This window comes from Lolium rigidum, chromosome 2 (genome assembly GCF_022539505.1).
Source record: "Lolium rigidum isolate FL_2022 chromosome 2, APGP_CSIRO_Lrig_0.1, whole genome shotgun sequence".
NCBI lineage: Eukaryota > Viridiplantae > Streptophyta > Magnoliopsida > Poales > Poaceae > Lolium > Lolium rigidum.
The window spans coordinates 216,476,176-216,483,171 of NC_061509.1; the positions used below are offsets into that span (position 1 = coordinate 216,476,176).

The 6,996-nt window shown below is 42.7% G+C and overlaps 1 long non-coding RNA gene across 4 annotated transcripts; it reads right to left on the reverse strand.

Annotated features, from left to right (window-relative positions):
- Positions 1-1,756: 1,756 nt before the first annotated feature.
- LOC124692948 lies at positions 1,757-6,990 on the reverse strand. Of its 4 annotated transcripts, XR_006999799.1 has the most exons (4): positions 5,683-6,990; positions 2,088-4,508; positions 1,969-2,022; positions 1,757-1,873 (listed from the first exon to the last, which is right to left on the reverse strand). It is a non-coding gene; the product is annotated as an uncharacterized LOC124692948 (long non-coding RNA). The 4 variants fall into 4 exon arrangements; XR_006999797.1 differs by having other exon boundaries at positions 1,969-4,508; XR_006999800.1 differs by lacking the exon at positions 1,757-1,873 and having other exon boundaries at positions 1,885-2,354; positions 2,675-4,508.
- Positions 6,991-6,996: the final 6 nt, after the last annotated feature.

Genomic DNA, 6,996 nt, shown 5'->3' on the forward strand with positions numbered 1-6,996 from the left:
TCAGTAGCCTTACTCCTATACCACTTGTTCAACAATCATAGGCAAGGAATGCGCTCAATGATCAGACATGCTTGATTGGGTGCTCGCGTCCAAATTTCGCGTTTCGGCCCGTCGCATGCAAATGCTCCAACTGGCTACCGTATAAGTGGGAACAAGCCTTGGGCCAATTTTAGTACTTTGTTTGGATGCCAACAATTCCACTTAGGCTCGAGTGGAGAAACAGGAAGCCCTTCATTTTCCTTGTCTGCATGTTGAGGAGGATTGTGGTTAACTAAACTAGTTCAATCATAATCACCTCTAATCTGCCTAACCTTTTCATCGATTCGTGACAAGGTCTACATGTAAAAGATGTGCATCGACGTTGTGATTCCATTCCCGTCATCGATTCGTTGAGTGTTTCAAACTCGGTTTCGTGTTCTATTTTGAGGTATTTGTGGACAAGCTTAGTAAATTTTTCGCACACGGTCGACCATTTCAAAATTCCTTTCGGAGTAGCTTCACCTCACCATTTCACATTACTTTCATGTTTAAAGTTTTCGGTTTCGACATTCGTAAACAAGTAGATCTACGTTGTTGTCGATCTACTCGTACACAAATGTCAAAATGGAGAACTATAAACACAAAAGTCGTGCACGACAGTAAGATGAAGCTACTTGTCAAAGGAATTTTGAAATGCGCGTAACGGTTGCGACGAATTTGACTAAGTTCGGCCAAAAAGGATTCAAACAGGACACGAAATTGCCATTTAAATACTCCACGAAACCAAAAAAAAAACCGTTCATAGAAATTGATCCGTAATATTAACACGCATCTTTTTCGTGTTTAGCATATTTCAAACTGACTCACCGTTTTGTACATCATGAGGGATTAAAATGAGCAGATTAGTGTAAGCAGTTGTGAGTGTAAGGTTAAGTAGAGGGGCTAGTATGCAGAGACCCGAATGGCCCGCTCGATTCAAGCGTTTCTCTTGGAGTAATTTTTTGGCAGCTTTAGTTTGCCCCCATGCAAGAAGCCCCATTGCGACCAACCAAACACGCCCACAAAGAACACACTAAGACGAGTAGTTTTTTGGTGTTGCCTACAACTTGAAACATTATGTGCTTTCTCATTTTATTCAGATACAATGGAAACGGCCACTAACGACCTGGGCGAAACGCTCACGACGATCCTACGATTCGTGCCATCTAACGACCAAATCGTGCAGGGCGTGGACTTACACCTACCTAGCTTATATATCCAGTTGACTGAAAATCTGTGCGCCAAGCAGTTATCCGGCTAACTGAGCTTAACTGAAACTGCATATGATCAGTGAGTGCATGCGCAGACTTCTGCCATGGCTTATTTTCTTGGTTAAATCTGTAGAGAAGATTTGTTCACATCATTGTCAAGAAGAGACGTGCCTTGCAGGTGCACACTTACTAGTAACCTAAAAGCCTAGACAACAAGGTTTATTCACCAAAGCAGACCAGCTCGTCCCAGTGGACGTACTCCGGCGTGCGGGTCGTGTCACCACCCATCGCCACACTGAAACAGTGGTGGACGTCAAGAGACTCCAGCCGCGCGCACCCGTCGAGGATGGACCGTGGTTGCTGAGACTGAGGCTTCGCGAAGAGCTGGAGCGACGGGAGCCGGCCGTCGCATGGTGGTGATCCCCATGGCTTCCCGCTCAACATTCTCAGTGTACCATTTGAAGAACTGTTTACTGTTCAGACGGAGGCGCTTCAGGAGAGGGCAGGCGGTGCCGACGGCCTCGCACGTCCCCGTGCACAGCTCCAGCTCCTCCAGCAGAGTGAACTTTGTGACTGTGAGCTTGAGCCTATTGTCGACGATCATGTCGCCGGAGATGATCCGAAGGCTCCTCAGCGGAGGCGCCCTGCGACAGATCATAGAAATTTTGTACAGTGCAATATATGATTTGAAACAGACTGGCTAGTAAACTGAAGCTTTTAACGCGACAAGGCAACATACCGTCGGGGAGGAGACAAGGATGTTGTCGTTCACGGCGCGCTAGCCGCAGAAGGCCTGGCACCGCCCTGGGCTGTCACGTTTCTTCCGGAAATCAGATCGGAAAATGCGATGTTGATTACCTTAAATTCAGTCGAGGCACCAGAGACGAGACGGTCGCTCGCTCATTCCCGTACACGCTGCCTGCCTCCTCCTGCACACGACAGGAGTACACGACACGATGGCCACGGCCAGGCCTTCGGTCTTCCTGGAGCTGGAGGCCCTTCCGCCAGAGGAGGAGAAAGAGGCGACTAGGGACTGCATGGAGCTGCCACACGACGCCCTGCTGGCCGTGCTCCACTGGCTGGACAACGTGGACGTCCTCACAGTGGCCGGGCAGGTGTGCGTCCCTGGCGCCAGGACTTATCCGATGAAACAGCTGATTCTTTTACGTGTAAAGAGAGCATTTGCAAAATGGTAGAAGATATACGTTAATCATGAATGAGAAATACTCCCTCCGTCCATAAAAAGATTTCGGATGTTTGTCTAAATTTAGATGTATCTATACACTAAAGAGTGTGTAGATACATCCGAATTTAGACATTCTTTTATAGACAGAGATAATATGAGAATGAGTATAGGGGGTTGAGATAAAACAGTTGTGCTTTTTCAACACAGCCAATTTCAACAAAAAATATTAGTATGTATTAAAATTCGACCTGTTACGTACCCGACTAAATCAGCAGAAAGTAGTGAGCAAACCAGCTTTGTGTGGTGTGGCAGCATCCGGAACATCTCCATGCTGGGGAAGAGGTGTGGATAAACCACCCGACCTTGATGTTGATGTCTTTTTCCTTGATACATTTCGGAAACCACATGAGGTGATAATCATGTGCCGATATAACATCACTTGACTTGTTGTGCTGGTATACAACATCGGCGAACATCTGGTTTGCTCGCTTGTATGCGTTGAACTGGGACTCTTAAGTATGCATCTTCTGTTAGTTCTCTGTAGTGGAGCAGAGGCCACAAAATGCTATTCGAGTAACCTTTGTGATACTCCTGAACAATATCTTTGCCCGGGAATACGGACACACATATTCCATAGTGAAGCACACTTAAACATGAAATTTATCACCACAAAGAAGTACCATACTATATTGAATAACTCGTAAGAGCATCCATAATAGGGTACTTACACACAAGCGCTAGAGATTAAATTCTAGCCGTTTTTCCCAGTTCTGGTCATTTTCCTAGCATCAGCGCTAAAATAAGAGTAAATATAACTTCCAGGCAGCCAACTCTTGGCCACATGTGTAACTGACCTGATAAGTGTTTACCTAAGCGCCATGGTTTTGTGGGTGCTCTAAGTAGGCAGTTTATCGCCACAAATTAAAGTACGCAACCGTTTCGTTATTGGCCAATGATTCCAAAAAAAACTAGCTAAGAGACAGATCTGAATTTTAATAACCTCCAGATTTAAGTTTTGCAACAAACCTTGATTGTAAATTGATTGGCAAGGTCTTTGATCAGCCTCCCGTAGGACGTAGACGCCAGCCCAGTCGATCCATGTCATATTGATGTCCTTCACACATACGGCAATTGCATAAAGAAATGCAGTCCAAAAAAACATTACCCGAATTAGTTCGGGCTCAATTACCGTGTAGGAGGCTAGCTAGACCACCACACGGTAATTGAGCTGGAACTAATTCGGGTAAATTTTTTTTTTGACAGTATTTCCTTATGCAATTGCCTTGTAATTATGCAGGTGTGAAGGACGTCAATATGACGTGGATCGGCTAGGCCGGCATCGACGTGCCATAGGAGGCTGATCAACAAGACCTTACCAATCAATTCGCAATCAAGATTTGTTGCAGAACTTAAACCTTGTGGTTATTAAAATTAAGATCCATCTCTTGGCTGGTTTTTTTGTTGGAATCATTGGACAATAAGGAAATGGTTGCCTACTTAACTTTGTTGCAATAAATTTCCTACTTAGAGCACCCACAAAGCCATGAAGCTTAGGTAAACGCTTATCAGGTCAGTTACACATGCAACCAAGCACCAGTCGCCTGGAAGCTGAATTCAGCGTTGATGCTACGAAAACAACCAGGAACTTGGCAAAATGGCTGGGATTTAATCCCTAGCGTATGTGTCTAAGCTCTAAGCACCCTATTGTGGATGCTAATAACACTGATTCAATACGGTATAGTACTCCTTTGTGGTGATAAATAGCATGGTTAAGTATGCTTAACTATGGCATAAAACAGGGATACGTGTCCGTATTCCCAGGAAAATATATTGTTCAGAAGTATCACAATGGTTACTCAAATAGCATTTTGTGGCCTCTGCTCCATTACGGAGAACTAGCACAAGATTTGTACTTCGAGTCCCAGTTCAACGCATACAAGCGAGCAAACGAGATGAAGCCAAATCAAGGTTGTAACAAAGGTAGCTTTTGTTCATTTTACATGATCGTGGCTCCTCAAAGACTTCATCTGTGACATCTAGAATATGTTTTCAAGAAGACAGAGCCACCTCAGTATGTTGTACAAACTTGTTGCCTGCAGGTGAAGATGGGCACATTGTTGTCATGAATGACAAAAATCTGCAGTTTTCTTGTAAAATTTCCCACTATTATAATTTATACCCGGGAAAATAGTTGCATGTACACCTAGTCTACATTCAACTGAGTCTGGTTCAGTGACAAATGTCATGATAATACTCCAGAATGTGGCTAATCCTTGTCATGTGATTATTGGCAGTGAACATAGCTACCAGTTCCATGGGCAAAAATACAGCAAGTTTTCTGGTTTGCTGATTTTGATTCTGATGAATAAACGGAGAAAGTTCTCCTGCAGAAGTTCTTTGCGCATATTGCCATCAAGACCTAGGCAGACACATTATATAAGTTGCAGGTCGTCTTGATCATGAATAACACCGAAGTTGTTCATTTACAGGTATGCCATTTCTTAAGTGAGAATTTTAAGTACATATTGTTCTTCGCTCACAGCATACAGTTTAAAAATTACTAGCCTAATATTCCTCATTGTGCATGATTAACAATACATATTTCTTAGTAGACTATTGTACCTTTGGCCTCGTATTATCTTTTTTTAACCTCTGGCCTGCAATATATTAGAAAAACTTGTGCCATATTTCAGGTATAGTCAAGAAGTTATATGAAGATGACATTTACAGCCTTGTTTAACAGGCTGAAAGATTGGTAGGGGGAAGCTTCTATTTTCTGGGTGAATCATTTATATTCGATTAGTAAACGGGCACGTGCACACACGTGTAATCGATAAAAAAATTCATTTTTGCAAAAAAACAAAATCAACAAAGAGGTCTTAGATTGTAAAAACATAACAAAATTAACAGGGGGGTCTAATAATGTACTTATAGAGACATCAATAACAAGTGAACAGATGCCCGCGCAAATAACAACGATAAGAAAAAATACACATGAACAGTTTAGTTCCATTAAATAAGTGGTAAGTTTTAATGCTTAATTAATAGTTTTCTGTCATATACATAGTTCAATTAAACTGATTGGGGTAGCATGTCCAGGAGGAATGAGCAATATAATTCCACCTAGCTTGTATAAAAGAGCACCAAGTATTTGCTACGTTCTCCCAGTCACCAGACATGAAGCATGGATGAATAGCAGATCTACATGAATTGGAGTAAATACTGTGATACGCTGAAATCATCGACACACTAATTAGAAGGGCATACCATGTGCAAACTTGTTCCTTTCGTAGAGTTAGAATCCAATCCCCAGCTGTAGATGGCTCAAATATTTGTGCTACTCGTCTTTCCTCGTCATGCCATTTATCTCTTTCCCTTCATACCCCACCCTCTGCATCACCTCCCTACTTTTCCTTCCGTCTCCTGACTGCTCCCTTCGATCTCCCCTCCTCCGGCCTCTCTTCTAGTGCTCTGCCGCACGTGGTGGTTGCCTGACGGAAAAACATCAGCAGATAGCTTGACCAAGCATGGGTGGGCTTCAAATGTTTCAAACAAAGTTCGACATATACAGAAGCAAAAATCCTAAACTGTGGGCTTCAAATGCTTCAAACAAAGCATGGTGGCACTGGCACACCATACCACACTGGATTTTACAACAAGCCGTACAACTGAAATATGTCGAGATGGTTAACCCAGACAGTTGAAGAATTTGAAACTGGAAAGTCTCATGCACATATCATTGTGTCCAGAGTACGGATTAAATTGTAGGCTACTTACTGTCTTACGGATTATCTTGCAATTTGTGTTCCGAACTCTTTAGATCAGGTATAAAAGTCACATTGCCAAGATCATAGTTTAGTTGTTTCGTAGCATCTACAGGTTTGTGCAAAGGGAAGTGTAATAAATGTACTGGAGTTACTAGTCTAACAATTCGATGAACGGCTCTCCTCCCTGTGAGACTTTCTACCAATTGAGCAGCAAAAAAAATCAAAAAATGTGTGCGTGGATTGGATACTAATTAAATGTGATGCTGATGCATCTTGCAGCATGGCAAACACTGTAAATGAAATAAATATGCAAGATGCAAGTTCATCAATGTGAGAGCTTTGCTCCATCTGGAAACATTGTCCCTCCTCCTGGAAAATGGAGCATATGGAGCATACTCACGGCTCTTGGGCCAAGGAAATGGGGTCACATAGCATTTTGGTGCTGGGATAAATGCAGTTTCTCAATTTCCGCAGGAAAATGCCTCTCGATAGGTCAGATTTTCTCTAGGAATTGTCGTTTCTATACCAGGTCATTCAAGTAAAGATGCTCTCCGTCAAGAGACAACATACACAGTATCGTAAAGACCTACATATTTTAAACCTCAATTTGCAAATGCGAGCGATCAACTTCAAACAATTCTCTGACCAAAACAGGTTATTGTATCATGGCCTACTAACTACAGTTGCTTTCTTATAAAGTTGCTTGACAAAATACTACTATTGTTTTCGTTGAAATGGAGGTCACATAGATTCCTCAAGGCCCCAATCTTGGACCCAATCGATTGGTACAGATTAATGCTGAAACAGGTCTCTG